A 22,799-nucleotide genomic window follows, 5' to 3' on the forward strand; every position below is an offset into this window, starting at 1 on the left:
TTTCAAACATACCCTGTTCCTGGGCTACATCTGATTGGTCAACGTTTTGCCGTCACAGCGGAATCTCTATCTTATCATGCTAATAGAACTTCTAAAACCTCGTCAAACACCAGATACACCTTTAACAATAGAGCACACTTTTTCCTGCAGCCTGTCCCAGCAGGGGGCCCGGCAACGATGCTGCCACCTTGTTTAGTTTCCCCGAGGTTCATGGCCTAAAGGCTCCATCCCGTTATCTGTTCACCTGGCAGTGCTTGAGCCTTTGTTTCTCAAGCTGCATGCCACACATCCCTGCAGTTCCCTCACTACCAAAACTTTTCCAGGCAAACCCAACACAATACAATTTCTCACCTGTAGTATCTCAAATACAAGATTCAATAGCCCTGCTTGCACCAGGTGGTTGTACAGGGTCTTACTCCAGACATATACTCACCAATTGCACTGCATTGTTTGCTTTTGGTAAGGCAAAATAATCACTGGACCAACACCAGTAGAAATACTGAAGTCTAAGGTCATTTAGCTGCTTTTAAAGTAGCAAATGGAGTAACATAATTAATCACATTTAAATGTCCATCTTGACCCCAAATGAGTTTAACGACCTAGCAATGTGGCTTCTTTTTCAGACCTTGACTGTCCTTATCATTGTATTCTGAATGCTCTGTTGCACCTTGCAAGAAGTTGCCAACTTCTCCTCATTTGCCTAACGGCACCTTTCCTTACTGCCTCATATGATGAATAGTATTTGTTAAGTAAAATGCACTGTGCAAACAGCTAGCTGTGGTTTAGACTGTTTCCAAACAAGCTTATGCTGTGCTTAGTGAAAGTCTATGTAGTTCAGTTTTCTGAATATTTCCACATGCATAAACCATTAACAAGCCTGGCAAAAACAAAGTAAAAAAAAAATTATATATATATATAAAAGTACATCTCAGTTAAAGTAGAATTTGAACAAAATTAAAAGATTTAGAAAGCTCTACAGGCAATTAGGGTATTTAGCATAATTACTTGAGACGTGATCGTACTTGAGAAAATAGCTTGGTTTTGGAATGCTTTGGCTAGTGTTTGCTCTTTGAATTGAATGCCATCAAGCAAGGTGCCTATTTTTGATTAAAGGTTTAATACTTTATTTCCCTAGTTGTGCATTCTGTACTGGAATGTAAAGTCACATAATGCCTTGAAATACACGGTGTGAATGCTGTATTACTGCATACCCTCTGCATGCAATTATTATTATAATAATTACTTGTAAGAACAGCTATCGAGGATGCACTCAGAAATAGCTGGTTTGTATGAACTGGCTTGGATCAAATAAGAACTGCCTGAATATCTGCAGCTACGCTCGAACTGACAAGATATGGGACATTTATACTGCACACACTTGTATTTATTCTCAGGTTTCTGCATGACATGGGGTGAGTACTGCCTGAGTGATGACAGGGAGTTCAACGTTTCTCAGACAAGAATATACTCATAGTGTGGTGGATAGGTGCCAGTTAACTCCTGTGTCAGTAAGGGGTAGTCATGAGATGCAAGTGAGAGTCACACAGAACAGAACATTCTCCACTGCTTGTTAATGCTTTCCCTTATACAAATAGCCCCTTGAAGTGAGAAATGGTAAGCATAAGCGTAAAGGTGTCTCAATAAATTCAGCTGATTACACCTCAACTGTACTATAAAGCCTATTTTCTAGAGCAAAGAGCTTGAGACAGTCTTGCAAACACTCAAAGTAAAATTTCTTTGCAGATATTTAGTTCTTTGGTATCCTGGCTACTATTGTGAACCCAAGGCTGCAACTTTTTGAACTGACTTACAAAATCATTGTTCCCTGTTTTGCTAAACAGTAAGATTTCAGTCTACAACCTAATGGGTGGTCTTTAACAGCAGACTAAAAGCAAAAGTAACCATAAAAAATATGTTCTTCTTTTCAGTCATATTTTTTTAGTTTCTCCCTACTGCAAGTGTGACCAAAAGGTTCTTCATGTTGGCAGCTGATGTTGGAGGGGGAACATAGGGACAACATTTCTCTCTAGACACACATGCGTGCGCATGCACACACACACACACACACACACACACACACACACACACACACACACAAATAAATTGCTTTCCTTCTGGGTTCTTATTGGTTCTTCTTCATACAGGATAAAATAATGATTTGTTTTATTTGTACTTCTTCCAGGAAATAATCCAATTCTTCTCTCCCCCTCCCCCCCCCCCAATTATGGCAAGTTTGTGTTGACTAGGTATTTTGTTTATTCTTAGTATTTTCAAGGAGAGATAAAGGGGTCATTTAAACTCCTTGATCACCCTTCAAATGTCAAACAATAGCCTGGAACCCAGTACAGATATCTGTAATTAAAGTAAAGGAAAAACATGGGAAAATGGAGGCTGGCTTGTCAATGGGCATACAGCACAGCAGACAACCCATTGTGTCCTTACCATACTCATGGGTTTCTGACTTGCCCAGTTGCTTTGACAAAAGATTTGATTGAGTAGTAGATAGCCTCGACTATCTCTGTGCTGACGAATAGGAACAAAGCTTGAAAACTATTTTTCTCATACACACTTTTACAACTTTGTTTCCTCCTTCTACCCTTCTCTCCCAGAAACTCCACACAGCTAAAAGCTCTTTCTGTTTCCCCTCACTGAATCCTTGTGCCCATATTTCTAAAACAAGCCTCGTGTAAAAAATTATGTACTTACCAGTGTGTTGACTTGTCCTTGTTCTTTTATAGGTCAGCAATCTTTCCAGAGTTGCTGATCCTGATAAAGTAGAAGACTGCAATTTACAGGCCTGGTGAAAAGGTTTGTGCCAAGTCGCATCTGTAGGGTGGTTTAAATGTTTCAGTCACAGAGATGTAACACCTCCCATTCTCACCTCCTGATAAGCTTTTCCTTTCCCTCCATCCCCCACTTACAGGGCAACTTCCTTCCTTCCTTCCTTCCTTCCTTCCTTCCTTCCTTCCTTCCTTCCTTCCTTCCTTCCTTCCTTCCTTCCTTCCTTCCTTCCTTCCTTCCTTCCTTCCTTCCTTCCTTCCTTCCTTCCTTCCTTCCTTCCTTCCTTCCTTCCTTCCTTCCTTCCTTCCTTCCTTCCTTCCTTCCTTCCTTCCTTCCTTCCTTCCTTCCTTCCTTCCTTCCTTCCTTCCTTCCTTCCTTCCTTCCTTCCTCCCTTCCTCCCTTCCTCCCTTCCTCCCTTCCTCCCTTCCTCCCTTCCTCCCTTCCTCCCTTCCTCCCTTCCTCCCTTCCTCCCTTCCTCCCTTCCTTCCTCCCTTCCTTCCTCCCTTCCTTCCTCCCTTCCTTCCTTCCACCACTGCCCTCTAACCAAGCTTATTTATAAGAGGAATATTTTCCATTGTAAGCTTAGAAAGCACACACAGAACCTGTCTAATGTGGACTTGGGATCCAGAGAATGAGGCATTTGGTATGAGTCCTACAAAGTTCACCTTCCTGCATGAAAAAGTGCAGTCAGTGGACTACATGGGGACACTGCAGAGGGCTTTAATCTACTTTATTAACATCATTGCAATTTCTGCTTGTGCTGAAGCAATTTTATTTTATGCATCGTTTGCTGTGGTTAACAGGCCCCACATTCCAGCTGCCTAACAATAAAAACAAGAAACTTTCCTTGCTGATCCAGAGCTGAATCCCAGCTATGCTGCCAAGACATTCACCCCCCATCAAACAGTATGTTCTTCAGAGAATGATAAATGCTTCTTTTTTCTCCATCAGCATGTCATACTTGGAGGGGAAAAAAAAAAAAGAAGAAAAAAAGGTTGTTTTCCAGGAAAGTTAATGTTTCTACCTGTCAACCTTGAAGGTGACTCTTTAAGGTTATATTCGTCTTTTTTAAAGCTCCTGTAATGGCACAAAAGCCAAGCAATAAAAATACCAAAGCCTGTGTCTCCTAGTATCTGCTAAGCATCAACAGGTCTAAAGATCTTATAAATGTCCTATTCTAACATGCTAAAAGAGGGGAAAAAACCCCAAATGTGACACATTTCATTAATTACTAACAATACTACTTGAGATTTCTTTTTTAATTTGTGTTTTACTAATCATCTTTTTTTATAGCTGGCCCTTGTCTCTTAAGTAATTTGAAATTGTTCAGTGCCATATAGTGGCTTTGTTTAGTTTATTGTAAAATAGCATTTAATTGGAATTTAATTCTAAGCTATAAATAAAAGATGATTTGGAAGGAGATGTTTTCTTCAATTAAGGCCTGCATAAAACTTTTTATTATTAATTTTGATCTGGTAACATCTTTTTTTTGACCTTTTTTTTGGGGGGGGGAAAGATGAATTACTTATTTCTGTTTCAAAAAAAAGGAAAACCTAAGAATGGAACCTTTTTTTTGGTGTATGCAATAACTGAAAGATACATGGGTGCACGCTCCTTTTCTGACTTACAATAAACAAGTGTTCTGCTCAGCATGCTGTGACGAAAATTTCAGGCTTTTCAAATTGAAGTCTTTTTATCTCCTTCTAAGACTAAATCCAGATTCACATTTCCTGCAAGCCCAAGTTTCTGATGATGGCAAGTCAGCATCCTGCAATAATGTCATCATAGCTAATGATTTCTATGTGTTCGGCCTTCAATATTTCTTCCATTGTTAAAATTTCCTTCTGGCTTTGAGTTCTTCTGAGCTGATTATTGAAACAAAGTAAAATGCCAGGAGGACAATTTCAGGGGAAAAAAAAATTGCAGTTAGCACAGCTCATTGAACAAAATATTTTTCTGCTGGCTATTCTAATTCTAACTGGGCAAAAAGTCTGCATAAAAATATGGACATCGCCAGTATAAAAGCTCATTCACCTCTTTTTCTTTTCCCCTCCTCCCAAATACCTATATGACAGTAAGTAAAACATTTATATGAGCCAGTCATGTCTTCTTTCCACGGATAATAAGAATTATTTGAAATAAAAGTACCTTGATTTTTATATCTTATTATTTAATGAAAACAACAAACACCAGACTAAATTTGTTTATATTTTCCTATATTTTGGAACCTTTTGGAGTCTGAGATACGGTGTTATGTTTGACTTAAGTTACTTTACATCATTTTTAAAAAGATAGTACTAAGCAAAAAGCCATCATCTGTGGGGCTAGTATCTTGTTTCTGCTCATATAAGATACGAGTGGCGTCCCCCAGGGCTCAGTCCTGGCTCCAGTGTTATTAAACATCTCTATCAGTGACCTCGATGGAGGGATTGAATGTTCCCTCAGTAAGTTTGCAGATGACACTAAGCTGGGAGGAAGTGTTGAGCTGCCTGAGGGTAGGGAGGCTCTTCAGGGAAATCTGAACAGACTGGACCCATGGGCTGAGACCAATGGGATGAAGTTGAACATGGCCAAGTGTAGAGTGCTGCACAGGGGACATAACAACCCCAGGCAGCGCTACAGGCTTGGGGGAGACTGGCAGAGAAGGACCTGGGGGTGCTGGGTGACTGAGGACTGAATATGAGTCAGCAGTGTGCCCAGGTGAGCAGGGAAGACAATGGTATCCTGGCTTGTATCAGAAACAGTGTGGCCAGTAGGTCTGGGGAGGTAATCGTGCAGGTCACATGGCCAGGAGGTAATTGTGCCCCTGTACTTGGCATTGGTGAGGCCGCACTTTGAGCGCTGTGTGTAGTTCTGGGCTCCTCACTATAAGAAGGACATTGAGGTCCTCAAGCAAGTGCAGAGAAGGGCAACCAGGCTGGTGAAGGAGCTGGAGGGCAAATCACATTCAGCCAAGTAACAGGAGATAAATGGCAAGAAGCTGCACCAGGGCAGGTTCAGATTAGATGTTAGAAAAAAAATTTTACTGAAAGAGTTGTCAGGACCTGGCACAGGCTGCCCAGGGATGTGTTTGAGTCATCTTACCTGGATGTGTTTGAAAAAAGAGTAGATGAGGTACTTAGGGATATGGTTTAGCTTAGGATGGGAATGGTTGGACTTCAGAGGTCTTTGCCAACCTTGTAATTCTGTGATTCTGTGTGATTCTGTAATTTGTGTGGGTTATCATGTTTCTTTTTCCTCCATAATAGCTAGCAAACACAGCCTCAATAATATAAGATTATAAATAATATTTTGTTTATAAATGCGTTGGTTTAGCTCTGGCTGAAGGCCAGACACCCTCCAAAACAGATCTATCATTCCCCTTTTCAGATGGACAGGGGAGAAAATACATATTTAGAAGCTTAGGAGTAAGATAAGGACAGGGAGACATCATTCTGCAAACACTATCATGGGCAAAACAGACTCCACACAAAATAAAGGAAAGGAACCTCTCTAATTTCTGACACTACCCTGCACACCCAGTGACACCAGAATGGGATAATGAGAATTGCAGCCTGATCTTAAATCACCTGCCACCACCCCTCCCTTCTTAGCAGACTTCACTTGAGTCACGATTTCGCTCCCTTCTTCCCCACGCATAGTGGCATGGGGAGGGGCTGTGACTGGGGGATTTGGTCAGTTCCTCACAAGTTCTTTACTTTCTTAGCCAGGGTTGGGTGCGAGGAGGCATTCCTCACCCCCTTCCCCTGCTGCACCCTGGGGTCCCACCCACAGCAGACAGTCCTTCATGAACTTCTCCAACAGGAGTCCTTTCCCACAGGGCTTCTGCTCTTGCCCAGCTGCCCCAGCGTGGGTCACTGCTATGGGTGCAGTCATCAATCACAGAATGTCTCTCAGCCTCTCAGGCCCAGACTTCTCCAGCCTACGGTGTCACAGGCCTTCCCCCTGGCAGCAAACCTTCTCCAGCGTGGGTCTCTCTCTCACGCTCATCTCTGTGCCTCTCCACAGGCTGCAAGTGCTGGCAGAGGCTTGCTCCAACGCAGGTCACAGGTTCTTCTGAATGTCTCCCCCTGCTTCAGCATAGGGCCTCTCCACAGGCTGCAGGTGGGGTTTTGGCCTTTTTCATGGGCTACGGGGTGCCTCCTCCCCCATTTCCCTGCCCTTGGTACCTGCAGAGGTGCTGTGATTGTCGCTGATGGTCTCGGCCTTGGGCAGCAAAGACTCCACCCTTGAGCTGGCTGGTGTTTGCTCTGTGGGGCCTGCAGAGAGCTTCTAGCTGCTGCTTGCAGAAGCCACTCCTGCAGCACCCCCATCTCCACCAGAACCTAGCCTTGCAAAACTGCAACAATAAATAATAAAATGCATTTTTGCTATTAAAAGATTTTTCCTCATCCCATTTTCCAGGACTGAGTTTTATACAGAATAATTTTGTTTGGTGTTTCAAATGGTTACTGAAGAAATCACAAAACATCTAACATAGAATTATTTACCTGTCCACATGGGGAAGGGCCAGTTAAGAAAACTCAATTCTGTTGTCAGCACTGATGATATTCCTACAGGCAGATCTGCCTGCCCACACACATATATAAACACACACAGACAATTAGGGCTTCATATAGAAATGACTCAGCAATATATAATTTTAGGCAGTGTTCAGGGCTACTTTTTTTGGTTTGATTTTTTTTTGTAGTGGCGATGATGTTTTTTTTTTTTCTTCCTTCCTTCTTCCTTAATGTAGTTATACTCATGTTTTTGGCTTCTTTTTGCCTGTTTTTCCTGTGAAACTAGAAGTTAAATGGAATCAGGTCAGAAACACTTTAAAACTCAGAGTTGAAAAATTACTGTGTGTGTCTTGCAATAGACCTGGGAAATATCCTCTCTCCTTCTCAGGGATGCAGCACATGTCTGCCCCTACTCATCTATACCTCTAAAGTCAGGCGATCCAGTGATGATATGTTTGTGTTGCTCTCTAGAGGCAGTTCCTGCAGCAACAGCTCCTCAACATCAGCAAACACAAGGTTTGTGAAAACAGGAAGGATTACTATTGTTGTTGTTGTTGTTATTATTATTATTATTAATGCTGCTCTGCAGGAAGCACTAGAAATGTACAGCACTGGATTACCAGGGCTTCTGGCCATTCTTTCCATTGCCACACTAATTTTCCTCTCCTTTTCTACACAGCAGGACCCTGGCCCCAGCCAGACTGGAGTTCTACCTTCAAGACAAGAAAACTGAATTTTGCATGGGCTGTTGAAAATCTGCAAGTTCATTCTGGATCAACATATTTGGCTATTGGCTGCAGTTATAATTTTTGGCAAGGGCACATAGCAGAAACCCTGTCAGAAATTCCACTAATATAAATCTCAGCAGGGCTTTTCCACTGTTGACATCAAACTCACTCATCACCGTCCTTACAAATGAACACCAAAAGCACATAGCCATCCATGACAGCGTGCCAGGCATCCAAGCTGTCCCACCACATCTCCATGATCATGATGAGATCGTGGCCCTGCGACCGCACAAAAGTCTCTTCCTGTTCATTTCCCATGCTGTGCACATCAGTAGACAGACACTTCAGGGAGGTAGCAGGTGAAGGTACCCCTAAAGGGATGCAAGAAGAGTTTCGGGTGGGGAATGCGTAGCAGTGCCTCCTCCCAGGAGTCCTCACAAGATCCTACAGGACAATCCAGAGATTTTTCTCTGCTATCACCTAGAACAATAACAACATCCCCAAGCACATCACTTTCCCATTGACCTCTGACCCAATCAACTCTAGCCAAAACCTCTGAACTACTTGCTCAACCCCAGCAAAAAAATGTTACCCCTTTCCCCCTTCTTGCCTAGTTTAAACCCCTCTCAACGAGCCCCACCAACTCCTGGGCTAGGATCCGCTTTCCCCCTGGGGACAGGTGAGCCCTGTCCACAGCCATCAGGCCCGGTGCCCAGTAAACCATCCCATGCTGGAAGAACCCAAAGTTCCTGTGGCGGCACCAGCCTTTCAGCCACTTGTTCAAATCCTGGGTTCTCCTAGTCTGCTCCGAATCCCTCACCTCACTGGAGAGGGTAGAGGAAAATAGTCCTTGTGCTCCCCCTCCCTCAACCAAGCACCCTAAACCCCTGAAGTCTCTTCTGAGAGCATGCAGGCTCCCCTTAGTGACTATGTCACTGCCTGCCTGAATTATCAAGAATGGCTAGGAATGGCAGGTACACACCAGACCTGGAAGTTTCCTGGTGATGTCCCGGGCCCCAGGGAGGCAGCACACCTCCCTGTGGCTTCGATCAGGGCTGCATATGGGGCCCCCTGCTCCCCTGAGTAGGGAAACACCTACTGATTCAATGAGAGGTAATAATGCTGAGTAGATTGGTAGAGATGTAGCTTAAGAGACAATTAATGAACATAACTTTATATAAGAAAAGTTTGCATGTTTTGAGCATAGACAATATCTGGGTGTTTTGGATATTAGTAGAATATGGCTGTCACTGTTTGAGCTGTTTTGTGAGAGCAGCTACCAAATTTAACCCTTCCTGTGGAACAGCCTTGAAGAGAAAGTGAAGGTAAGGGAGTCATAAGTAATGAGACCAATGATCACTTAAGAGACAGAGTGTATCTTGCTTTCATCTGAAAAGGGTTCCCATCTAGTTTGGAACTATGTAGAAAACTGTAAAGAGCATGAGCTGAGAGAGAGGAAGACATCCAGCGTTCATTCCAGAAGATGCCCTGAGAGTCACTGAGCATGCTCTCCCTGGGAGGCATTAATGTAAACTACTTCCTGGAAATAGCTTGCCCAACTCTGCCTTTTCTTAGAATTTATACTGAATATGTGGATATAATCTGTATAAATGTGAGAAATTCCACTTTAAGAGCTGCACACATTGGGAGGAGTGATCCCTTTTGTGCGCAGCGCTGCAGTAAAGGATACCAGCTTAATAGTCACGAAGGATAGTGAGTTTGGATTCTGGCTTTTCCAGGCTTCACTTCTCATTACCCAACTCTGGTGTCTCTGGTGGTGCAAGTCAGTGTCATCAATTAGAGCGTTGTCGTGGTTTTACCCCGGCTGAGTGCCGAGATCCACCAAGCTGCCTCCTCTTTAAAGGAAAAGAGCAGGGGAAGAGGGATGGGGGGGGGGAGGGGGTTGGGGGTGGTTGGGGGGGTGGTGAGGCGAGGGAAGGGAAAAGGAAGGGGCAAATAAGAACCCCAAAACCAAGAAACCGAAAGTCCGTGGGTTGGGATAAGGATAGTTTACTAAAATAACAGAAAGATACAATATAACAATGCTAACAGGACTTTAGAGCAAAAATATATGAAGCTGTTGATACAGGATGCAGTTTCTCACCGAACCCACAACTCAGGCTGTGCCACCAAGAGCCGTCCCGGAACCCGACCGTCCCCCAAGAACCACGCGTCCTGGAGCCGCCCCTGCTCCTCCTCCCATCAGCCCCCCAATATCCTGGGCAGGATGTAATTGGCATGGAATACTCTCTTTCGCCCATTTGGGTCACCTGTCCTGGCTTCGTCCCCTCCTTTCTCATGAATAGAGAAATATGAAGAGCTGAGAAAGTCCTTGAGTGCTTGACACAACTAAAAACATCAGGGTGTTATCAGCAGTGCTTTAACTCTCAAACACAGCATTCAATCTGCTGCTACAAAAGAAGTTAACTCCATCCTGACTGAAACCAGGACAAGAGTTTTCTTGCCTTTATTGTCTTTTTCTCTCTAGGAAATGCCCAAATGCTGTGTTGCTGAAACAACCTGGAGAGAGCAATTTAAGCCACCATATGGGACCTGATCTTGGCCCATGAGTCTTCTGTGGTGCTTTATTCCCCCTGTCAGCTTCAAGCAAGGAAGCGATAGAGCAGCTTCCAGGTTGACATAAGGATAAGGATAGATCACTCAGAAATAGATGTCACAGAATTTTCATAGAATCATAGATTGGTCAGGGTTGGAAGGGATCTCAAGAACCACAGAACTCCACCCCCCCACCACAGGAGGAGTGGACCATTTTGTAGGAACTTCGGTGTTTAAACTGCAGCTGCACTGAATCGCCTCTCTCCATCAAGCCCCTTTTATGGGTAAGTGGTGTGGAAACCAGCCCGGGCTAACTCAGCTCACCTGTGATAACTGCTTGGGGAGGTTGAATTTGTAAGCATGTGTTGAGGCACCAAGTTTGTAAGCACTGTGAGCTGATTGGACAAAGATTAACAGGAAATTCCACCCTTTTTCCACATTTGTTAATACATGACTGTAATATATACCTATATATATATATAGGCTCTGGAGGTACCCCAGGGTTAGAGCACTGGAATAGGCTGCCCAGAGACGTGGTGATGTCTCCTTCTCTGGAGATATTCAAGACTCGTCTGGATGCCTATCTGTGCACTATGAGCTGGAAAGCTGCTTTGGCAGGGGCGTTGGGCCCGATGATCTCTCGAGGTCCCTTCCAAACCCTAGAATTCTGTGATTCTGAGATTCTCCTCCCTGCTGAGGGCTCATAGTTTTCAGGGTCCGTCAAGCAGCCCTGGATTTTCTCAGGATGCCGCCCTGGGGATTGGAGTCTTTTCCTCTGCCTCGGCCCTGATTGTTCCTGCACAGCCTTGGGTGTGGCAGCCTGGTGGGAGCTGGAGCTGGAGTGCCCTGGGACTGCGCCTTCCCTCGGGGCTCCATTCCGCTGCAGAGGACGTCTTCCCCTCCTCCTCCTCCCAGCGGAGTCGTCATAGTTTGTGGTGTCAACAGACTGACGGCAGAGATGATTGTCCCAGTGTGGGGATCTGCTCCGGGACCTCTGCCTGGCACCCTTCTTCTGGAAGTGGGAAGAAGGGCTGCTCTTCATTGCAGTTACCCTAAAAGTGTTGGAGAATAGGGTCAAGTGATTGACAGGGAACCTGGCACTCAGGTTTTCTTCTGAACATCAGCATTGTACAGCCATAGAAACAGCGATTCAAGCCAATGCTGAAGGAGGAGATGATACTGAGCGTGCTGTGCCAGATGGTGCAGAGCCATCCTGCCAGAGCCTCACATGCAACTGCCAGGTCTTGCTGGCTGGTGGTGGCTGTTGTTGAGGAGCCAAGGTCCTCTGCAGAGTTCTCGATGCCTGCTGCGGTGTCCTGCAAAGAGAGCTGTGAAAAGATCATGTCCTCTTCTTCCTGGAAGAGCCAGAACAGTACCCAGAAGCTCCAGATGGGTGCAGCCAAGGCCTACGCAAGGGCAGTCCTAGAGGACTGCAAAGGCAGAAGGGCCAAAGGCAGACAAATGGAGGGAGCTAGTGAGGAGCCTTTGAGAGGGAGCAGTCTCTGTGCAGACTGTGAAGCAAGCTGCGTGTGGCAGGGAAAAAAAGAGAGCAATGCCACAGTCCCAGAAAGAAGCCCACTGCCACTCTGGTGCCCTGGCACACTCACACACAAATCCCCCCAAGATACCTTGGTCCTAGGAGACAGATCCTGTGGTCCCTCAGAGATCTTCTCCTTACTAGTCATCCCTGACTCTCCGAGGAGGGAACTGACATATGATGGTGCTGGTGAGGAAACAGCCATTCCTTCTTTTTTCAGATTGGAGCACCTGCAGTAAAAAAGAGTGATCTCCATTGAGGTCTTTTCTTGCAGCTCCCTCTGGGGTTCCCTTCATTTTTGGAGAGGATTCTATCTCAGGAAGAAGGCATAAGCAGGACTACAAATGGGAAACTCGGCTGGGCTCTTCCCAACACATCCACCCCTGCTGCAGCAAAACCTTGTCTTTAGGGTCCCTCTGGCCTGCCTTTCATGGAGTCCTAGAACTGGAGAACAGTTTGGCTTGGAAGGGACCTTCAAGTTATCACCGAGCCCCAGCCCCTGTGCCATGGGCAGGGACACCCTCCAGTAGACAGTCTAGGCTGCGGAAAAATCCCATCCAAGCTGGCCCTGAACACCTCCAGGGAGGGAGCATCCCCATTACCTCTCCAGGCAACCTCTTTTAGCCACAGAAAGAGCAGTGGTCAGGAGGATGAGAAAGAAAAGAGGAAAACAACAAAGAGGAAACCTATTCTGAAGACGCTTTCCTCCTGGTTCTTACCTGGCATAGAATAGTAAATAGGCTTGCTGCCGGAGAACTGCGATGATGCTATGAGGATGCACATCCTTGTCGTCCATCCTGTACCACACCCCGTTGCTGGCCTGCAGAGAAAGGCATCGGTATCTGGACATGGAACTGCAGGGTGCCCCCCAGGCAGAAAAGGACAGAGGCGAGCGTCTGCTCAAAGACATCCAATGCAGCCAGGAAGGAGACCTTCTCCCCCAAATCCTTGGCTGCCAGTAACACTGCCACCTGTCCCTCGTTAGGGAGGAAGTTGCTCTCTACCTTGGTGAAGCAGAAATAGTGTCCTGCATTACAGGTGCCACCTCTATGCACCAGGACAGCATACAAGGAGTAGAGCAGCGGTTCTCCATCTCTCTCAGACATGTATGGCCGAAGATCCAAGTACTCGGGATACTCCACAAACTATGGAGAGACCAAGAGAGCTCAGACAATTCTCTTATGAAACAGCCTTGCAAGACCAGGTCCCAGGGGTGTCTGAACACGCCTTTTGGCTTCATGGACACTTGGCTTTGCCCTAAAGCAAGACGTAAGGGTTGGGTGGCAGGAACCTCTTCTCAGCCACGTGCTTTTCTTCCCAGAGGAAATCTCTCCCCTCCGCCCTGCGCCCCCCGAAAGGAAGCCAGGCTTGGGACAGAGTGCCCTGCTTTGGGACATGTCTTGCTCAAGGAAGGGAACGTTGCTCTCTCCTTGCGTACTCACCGTGTTGACCTTTCTGCCGATGAAGTCGTCAAAGCGTTTGAGGCACAGCGTGAGAACCCTGGGCTCGTGTTGGACTGCACACTCCTTGGAGGCGGCAACCCTCTTGTCACACCTTGAAACCAAGGACAGAGCCCAGTAAGGAAACGCACCCTTCTTTACCCCTGGCAGGCCAGAAAAACTCAGGCCTTCTGATGCCGTTTTAAGGCTCCACACACAGCACAGTGAGGCCGGTTCAAAAGCAGAGCTGTGTCTCCTTGGTGTGAAAAGGTGACGTTAACGCTGGCTGACAGGCAGCACCTTCACACAGGCTCTAGGATTGGGACATTGTTACCAAGCCTCTTACTTGCTACATTGCAAGCAGTTGTCCCCATCCATCTGCTCTGGTTTCAGAAGGTCCTGCAGAGCTTTGGTGACAGAGGAGGCGTCCTGGAGGAGCGAGAAGGAACAGGCCTGAGCTGCGAGAAATGCCCTCGCCCAAACCCTTCCTAGGAGGTGGCAAGAGTCGGGTCAGGGAGCTGACGCCGAGGGAGGAGAAGAGCCACACGCAAGCAGTGCCCAGGAGGCAGCAAGGGGGGCAACTGCATTGGGCCTTGGGATGTCTTGAATCCCATGACAAACCCTCTTACTTTGATATCCAAGAGGAGATCCAGGAAGGGCTCGTAGGAATCCGAAACCGCTTGGCAGCTCAAGCACGTGACTGCAACACAAATCAAAGCGCTCAGCGACAGGGCACTGGGGTGGCTTCCGCTCTTCATGCCTAGCCCAGTCCCACCATCGCCTGGCTGCCACAGGCAGGCAGAAGGGCACAGGCAATTCCTAGCAAAGGCAGACTTGTGGGGAAGTACCTCTGGATCTCAGAAAGCCCCCAAAGATCTGCTGGACAAGGGTCACTGGCTGCAAAGAGCTGAAAGAAAACATAGCAGAGAGTTACCTCCTCTGAGAGTTTTGCTTTGGGCAAAAGCCCTGTGCATGGGTTTTCCTTGATGGAAATCACTCCAGGAGTCCAAAGGACTCAGGAACATTGAGGAGGTCATTTGCTTGTGCTTACTTGCTGCTTCTGCTCAGGCAAGAACTCTCCATGGTATTCAGTGTGTAGAGTAAGAACTCCTGGGCGTCTTCCTGCGTGCCACGCCTGAAATGTGGTGCTATTCCTAAGGAAGAAGAAGTCAGCAGTTGTCTCCTCCAAGAGCAGAACAGAACCTCTAACAGCTCTACCAGTCCCTGAAATGACTTACGTGGGAGGACCTTGAGGATGTTCGTGGGCATGATGGCACTGCCTGAGGAATGCAGGACCTTTTTAACATGTGCTTCCATTATGCACGTCAGGCAGAAGCCTGGCTGACGACCTGGAGGAGAAAGAGGGAGGGAGGGAAGATTCTCAGGTTAGCGAAATGCCTGCCCTTAGGAACCTAATTGGCAGGGGTTTGGACTTGATGATCTCTACAGGTCCCTTCCAAGCCCGACTAGTCTGTGATCTCCAGCAATGGCGATTCTGTGATCTATAGCACAGAATCACAGCTCTGTTCTCTGATGGATTGCAAATGGGATTCTGCCATCTACAGCTAAAACATAAGGCAGATCCCAAAGTTCTAAGAACAGCCTCCACCGCTCCAAAGGCATGGAACAGTTGTTGGAGGTGACTTCTTTGAAAACTGAACTTATCTTCTGATATCCTTTAAAGTTCAGCATGGAAGAAACCATCATTGAAGATCCCATCAGGAACCCTCCCTGACTTCTGGGACCAGTCCAAAGGCTGAGTGAGCCTCTCTTCCCCCGCCTAGGGATGCCTTTGCTGAGACTGGAACACTTAGCTATCTTAGGTAATTCAGAAGCCTCTCAGGGGCTTGGGGAGAAGGGCTGCTTTTCTCCTAACCCAAAGTCATGATCCTGGGAATTTGTGCTTGCAAGATATTGGTAAAAGAACTCACACGACTGGCTGTGCTCCCTAGAGAGCAGGTAGTTGGCTAGAGGGGCCGTGTACGTCAGGCACTGCAGGACAGAGTTGAGGAAACACGTATTCCCCCTGTTCAGAAGTCCCGCTCCAGCTTCTCGTTGCTGCTGCCACTCCATGCAAAGCTCCTCCGAGGGAAAGGCTTGTGGTGGAGCCATTTCCTCAACAGGGACTGTGGGGAAAGGACATTTGAAAGGATTTTCTTGCATAAAAGCATCTAGTAAAGTCAAGTTCTGTAGAGGAGCCACCAGAAGCCAAGCGGCCCTGAAGAGAATGTGCTGCTGAGCCATGGCTACCACTAGCAGCAGAGCCCTCTGTCTCTGGAGTCCACTCTTTCCCACCTTGCACACTGGACATAGCAGCTTTCAAGTGCTATTTGATGGCTGCCTGTGCAGTGCTCCTTCTCTGTCTCCCTCCCTCCCTTCTGCATTGGTCTGGTTGGGCCTCTTGCTAGTCTAGGCTGAGCCCGGTGCTTCAAGGGAGAAGGATTAGCAACTGGGAAGTCTAGCCATAGCTCTGACCAGCCTCTCAAAGAGTAATAGCTTAGCCTGGAACTCAAAAGATACAGACCCACCTGCACACTGATCCCATATCTCCCTTTTTCTGTGATCTGTCCCGAAAGCAAATGATAATTACCTTTGCAAGAGGATGGAAGTGACCGACCTCCAGCTGGATTTGGTTCCAGTCACCACCACCCTTTGGCCTCGGCCATCCAGACAGTTTTTAACCTATATATATATATGGGTTAAAACCATATATATATATATACACACACATACACACACACACATATATATATAAATAACACCTATATATATATATAAAAACCCTATATATATTATATATATATTATATAAATATATATATAATATAATATATATATTATTTTTCTGCATTTTAATTAAGGCACTTTAGAGTGACTTATTGCAGAGGAGGTTTCAGCAATATGCTACAGTAAACATTTTGCTCTATAACTCCTTTTTAAATGTTTATCTGTATAATATTTGTAGTTTACACATCTCTGGAAGAAACATCAATGATTAGACCTGTTCTACAGCATGGTTAGATGACCATATTTTTTCTTGTTTAGTTTTTTAATCTAGAAGTGTTTAGTGGGTTTTATATGTTTTCTATATGCATTTACACCTTTATTCTTCACCTGTATCCAAGATAAAGGAATTGGACTTGATGATCCCTATGGGTCCCTTCCAACTCAGCTTATTCTATGATTCTGTGATGATAAAACATTTACTTGGATGACACCAGTATCTTAATGTTCTATCTATAACACTTCTAGGAAAATGATAGTCATAAAGATTTTTTGTTAAAATAAAATATCAAGCTATTTCAAAAATACTGAATTTCTTCCCCTCAGAAAAGGGAATGGCAAATAACATCTACAGCAGCTGTTAACTCGCACAGGCATAAGTCATGGTGTTGTGGTACCACTAATAATGAAATATTTTTGTTAGTGTGCCATCTTTCAGTGTAAAGATGTACCCTGTGATTCCCAAAGCTCAATATTATAAGATCACCAGGTTTGAGACATCACATGTTAATATATTTAGTAAAGAGAAATAGGTAACTTCAATGTAAGTAGTAATTCAGAACAAAGAATTGAAGACACTGCCCCCCCTGCAAACCCCCCCCCCCCAAAAAAAACTCCCACCAAAAAAAACCCTCCATAAATAAAGAAAATCCAAATCACCCTTACTTAGATCATGTACATAAGATCATCAGGCTTAGATTACTCTGGCTATAAGTACCAGGGCAGTGATTGCCCTCTGTACTCAGCTCTGGTGAGGCTGCTCCTCAAGTAATGGGTTCAGTGTTGGGCCCCTTACTACAAGAAAGTTGTTGAGGTTCTGCAGTGTGTCTAGAGAAGAAGCTCTTGAAGAGTGTGGAGCACAAGTCTGATGGGGAGTGGCTGAGGGAACTTGAGCGGTTTAGCCTGGAGAAGGCTGAGTGGAGATATGATCACTCTAAAACTACCTGAAAGGAAATTATAGCCTGATGAGGTCTCTTCTCCCAAGTAACAAGTGATAGGAAAAGAGGAAATGGCCTCAAGTTGCATCAGGGGAGGTTTAGGTTGGATAATTGGGGGAAAAAAAACCCTCCAATGCAAAATGGCAATGGTGAGGATTCAAAGCTCTCTGTTCTTTCCATCTTGTTCAGGAGCAGGGCTCAAATTATCAGCATCTTCACAGAAAACCAGGGAGTGCCTGTGTTGTTGGCAGGCAATGAAGGTTAGTAAAATTGACTCAGGAGTCAAAGATTGTGATCTTCCTAGTGTCAAAGGCAGGATGATAAAAGGAATATTGTTGCTTTAAAAATCCTCCCTGGAAGCTGGAAAAAGAGTGGCAGGAATTGGTATCAGTTTTTCTGAGCTTATAGATCTCAGATAGTTCATTTGCCCTGCTTATATGAAAGCAGATACTAACCTTCCAGATACTGACTTAATGGCAACTTCCAGTGCATTTTTTTTTTTTTAAGACAGAGATCTAATTCCAGATTGAGAAATAAAGATAGCATAAAAACTCCCACAAGAAATGAACCTGAAGAGAGTGTATAAAAAGGCCTTTGTCTAGGTATTGTTCCATATTCCTTGTAAATCATCTTTCTTTTTTCTTTGTTTTGCCTTTCTACCTCTGTAGCCTTTCATAACATGACACAGTAACTCACCTTAGCTACTTTGTGGTAATATCTGCCTTCCTATACACCTTTCTTTGTATACACACATTTACTAAAACCAAACCAAACCAAAACACCATGTTGCAGTTTTGCATAGCTGGATACTAATGCAGAAGGGGGAGGGGGCAGCAGGAATGGGTCCTGCAAGAAGCAGCCAGAAGCTCTCTGCAGACCCCAGAGAGTAAACATCAGCCAATTTAAGGCCAGAGTTGCTGGTGATCAAGGCCAAGCACAATTGGCGATGGTCACAATGACTCTGATAATCACATTGAGGAGAAAAAACAAACCCGCAAGCAGATGCATTTTGCCACCAGAGAAGGGAGCAAGAAGCCGTACAGACACCAAGGCTTGGGAAGAAGGAGGCACCAGGGGATGAAGAGAAGATTGACGTGCTCCAGGTGTCAGAGAGAGAGACACTCCCCTGCAGCCTGTGCAGAAGACCATGGTAGAGTGGGTGTCCCCATGAAGCATGTGGATAATGACAGGGAGCAGAGACCATCTACAGCCTGTGTAGAGACCGACCCATGCCGCAGCAGGTTTGCTGCGGGACTGGTGACTTTGTGGGGGCAAGGCTGGAGCAGTGTGGACCCAAAGGTCAGCACCCCATGGAAGGGAGCTGTGCTGAGGTAATTGGTGAGGAGATGACGCCCAGATAGAAAGGACTCATGTTGGAGAAATTTGTGGAGGACTGTCTTCTGGGGGTGGGACCCCACAGTGCAGCAGGGGAAGGGGGTGTGGAATGCTCACCCCTCTCCCCGCCACCCCCCAAGCTAAGAAGGAAAACAACTTGGGAGAAACTCACTGAAACCCCTTTTCCCTCAGTCCCTGTCCCCATGTGCTGTGATGAGGCATTTGGCCTCTAGCCAGGGTGAAACCACTTCACACCATAAACAATGAAAATGGTTTTGAAGTATAACTTCTAGGCAAGTATTACGGTTTAGTTTTTACTGAAAATTGGATTAGCCAAGTTGACTTTCTCTTTATATTCCTGACTCTGCTCAATGTGTCACTAAATCTGTGCCTGCCATTTCATTCAGTGACTGATTTGACCTCTGTGCTGAGGTCAACATACTTTAAGGTGGGCTCTCATATTCCTTCCATACACCACAAGAAATATTTTGATGCACAAACATGTACTGCTTCATCTGGCCTTTTTAAAAAAGGTTCATAAATACTGTGGGTCTTCCCAGAAGACAACCAGCTCTATAGCTTTGTCGTTGCCATAAGCACTCTGGTTACAAACCCATCTGTCTATGTCCAAATTTTTGTGTGTCTGGATTCTTTCTTCCAGGCATTATATGTATCATTACCACTTATGCTTAATAAATTATCTTTCTTTAAAACTGCCAGCAAGTTTTTGGCCTGCTGCTGTTAATGAAACCTAAACAGGAATGAGGAAATTTAAGTTCCAGCCTTATTATTGCATATACTTTATGCTTTTTATGGGATTTTTATTTTAATTTTATAAAACTGAAATAAACACCTCTTTGGATAAGAAGCAATATCTGTACCCTTGTTGCTCAGGGACAGTAAATAATAAGATTCTTATATAAGAGAGAAAAGGATTCAAGATTTAAAATGCCTCCAGAAACCTCCGTTCTACTTACAAATTCAGCCCCCACATTGCAGTCCTCTAATGAAAAATAATAAATTTTGTAGGCACTTCTACCTCTGACAAAAATCCCCAACAGAAAAGAAACAAATATCAACAGAATCCTTCCTGCTCCCCCTGTGTTTAAGTGAATACTCCTCACGTTTGGGCGGGTTCTCACAAGTCTTTAGCATTTATTGGGATAAACTACTGTCATGGTTTAGCCCTGGCTGGAGGCCAGATGCCCACCAAATTCAGTCTATTACTCCCCTTCTTAATTGGACAGGGGAGAAATTATATATTAAGAGGCTCAGGAGTCAAAATAAGGGAGAGATCACTCTCAACAACGTGGGCAAAACAGACTCAACACAAAGTGAAGAAGAGAAAAACTACTCTGTTACAATACACTACAAAGAACAGTGAAAAAAACAGAGTTGAGAGTACGACCAGATCTTAAAATAAATGTAACCAGATCATAGAATCATAGAATCATAGAATGGTCTGGGTTGGAAAGGACCCCAAAGATCATAGAGCTCCAACCCCCCTGCCACAGGCAGGGACACCAACCTCCAGGCCTGGAGCTACACAAGGCTGCCCAGGGCCCCATCCAACCTGGCCTTGAACACTTCCAGGGACGGGGAATCCACTACCTCTCTGGGCAGCCTATTCCAGCACCTCACCACTCTTTCTGTAAAAAACTTCCCCCTAATATCTAATCTAGATCTTCCCTCCTTTAGCTTTAGTCCATTCCCCCTTGTCCTGCCATTATCTGCTCTTTTAAAAAGTCGAATCCCCTCCTGCCTATAAGCTCCCTTCAGGCTTTCTTAGAACACTTTCCCCCCACCATTCCCTTCTTTGCAGACTTTAGTCAGGACTATGCTCCCTTCTTCCCGCCCCCCCCCCCCCCCCCCGCAGTATGGGGGGGGGGCAGGGACTGGGGAAGATGGGGTCCTCGGTAGCACCTTCCCCCTCACCCCTCTATTCCAAGCAGACTTCCCTTTAGCCATGATCTTGCTCCCTTTTTCCCCCTGCTCACAGTACAGGGGGGCAGGGACTGGGAAAAAATGGGGTTCTCAGTTACTTCTTCATGAGCTGCTTTCCAGATCTTAAGACACCTCTAACCTCCCTCCCTGCTCCCTTCTTAGCAGACTTCACTCTAGTCATGATTTCATTCCCTTCTTGCCCCTGCTCTCAGTACAGGGGGGCAGGGACTGGGAGATGGGGGCTTTGGTCAGTCCCTTGCAAGTTGGCTTCCCTCTCAGCCGGGGGGGTGGGGGGCATTCATTCCACACCCTCCCCCTGCTGCACCGTAAGGTCCCACCCACAGGAGATAGCCCTCCACGAACTTCTCCAATGTGAATCCTTTCCCGAGGGCTTTATCTATTCACCAGCTGCCCTGCCGTGGATCACCACTATGGTGGGCAGTCATAAATCACAATGTCTCTCAGTCCCAGTCCTCTGTGGGGTCACCAGCCTCCCCCCAGCAAACCTGTTCCGGTGTAAATCTCTCTCTCACTCATCTCTGTGTCTCTGTTTCTCTCCATGGGCTGCAAGTGCTGGCAGAGGTTTGTTCCAACGTAGGGTCACAGCATCTCCTCTATGTCTCCACCTGCTCCATCCAGCGTAGAGCCTCAGGCTTTCCAATGGGTTTCTCCACCGCCTGCAGGGTCGGCTATCCCTCTGGAACTTGTGCCGCCTCCTCCCCCGCCCACATTAGTTCTTCTCGTTCCCTTCTCTGGTGGCAACATGAAGCTGCTTCCAGGTTGTTTTGTCCTATGTGTGACTCTCAGTGGCGCTTCACTATCTCTCAGGCCACAACTTTGGCCTTGAATTGCTCACTGTTTATAGTTTAGGCTGGCAAAAAGTTCTAACTGCCGCTTAAAGAAAACATCCCAGCAGCACAGCCTCACAAAACTGCAACTACTTTTCTCCCAAAGCTCCAAACTATAGTTTGTTCACTTAAAACCCCCAGCTGAGAAGCCTGAAAAACTTGCTGGACATTGCAGCCACTTCTCTTTTACCTTATACCTGAGGAAGCCCAGAGCTGCACCTTTTGCAGTTGCAAAAATTGTGTTCCCAGTTTTAATTTTGATCAAGGATGTCAGGCATGGTAATTGCATTCTTTTGCCCCTTTCACTAGTCTTAGAAGCTTTGCATCACTGAGACATTGGCTGTGCTATGAAAAGTGAAAATGGAAAAAAAAGCACAGCTCGTAGCCTGAGTATGTGTCATTCAACAATGAAACCTGTGAACATCAAACATGCAGCTTTCTTGTTTTCAGACACATTCTGTGTAATGACTCTTTGTACTTAGCCACAAGTGCATCTTTTAAAGATGATTTTAAAAAAAGAGAAACATTTTAGTGAAACCTGAAAAACAGCACTTATATTACAGAAAAATTAATTCCTTTTGCGAAGTTCGATCATGGATGAGTAAAAGTGGTGCTGAGTGGAGAAATCTGAAGTATTACAAGAGCAGTTTAGATGGGAATACAAATTCCAGGTGCTTACACAGAAGTCACTTGGTACACCATTCAGCAATCCAGTAAATAAATTCAGTGTGTGGTTCTATCCTGAATTCAAAACAAAGAGATGGAGTCCATGTACACATATGTGTGAAACAGACTGAACAGATGAAGACAAGGATTTGCCCCTTGGAAAGGTGAGCTCTGAGAAAATCTGATGGTTGGTTGGATTAGTCACTAGATAATCTTAACAAATTCAAATATTTAATTGAATTTTTGGAGGCTCCAACAGATGACTTTTCTAATTCTGTTCCCATACCACTGACATGTATTAGTTTAGGGTTGATTTTTCTGTTTATTGAAATAAATCAGGAAGTATATGTTTCATACTGACTTCGTCTTTTCCCAGCTTAGAAGTATATGTTTTCTTCTTAAGGAAGTCAGATCTGGACCACGTGTGCTGATGTTGTTTCTTAATATAGGAAATGCAGCCTTGTCCTGGAGAGCCAGTAACAGCACAGGTCCCAATGCTTAGACATAGCTATATAAAATGCAG

Source organism: Gallinula chloropus, assembly GCF_964237585.1.
Source record: "Gallinula chloropus genome assembly, chromosome: Z".
Taxonomy (NCBI): Eukaryota; Metazoa; Chordata; class Aves; order Gruiformes; family Rallidae; genus Gallinula; species Gallinula chloropus.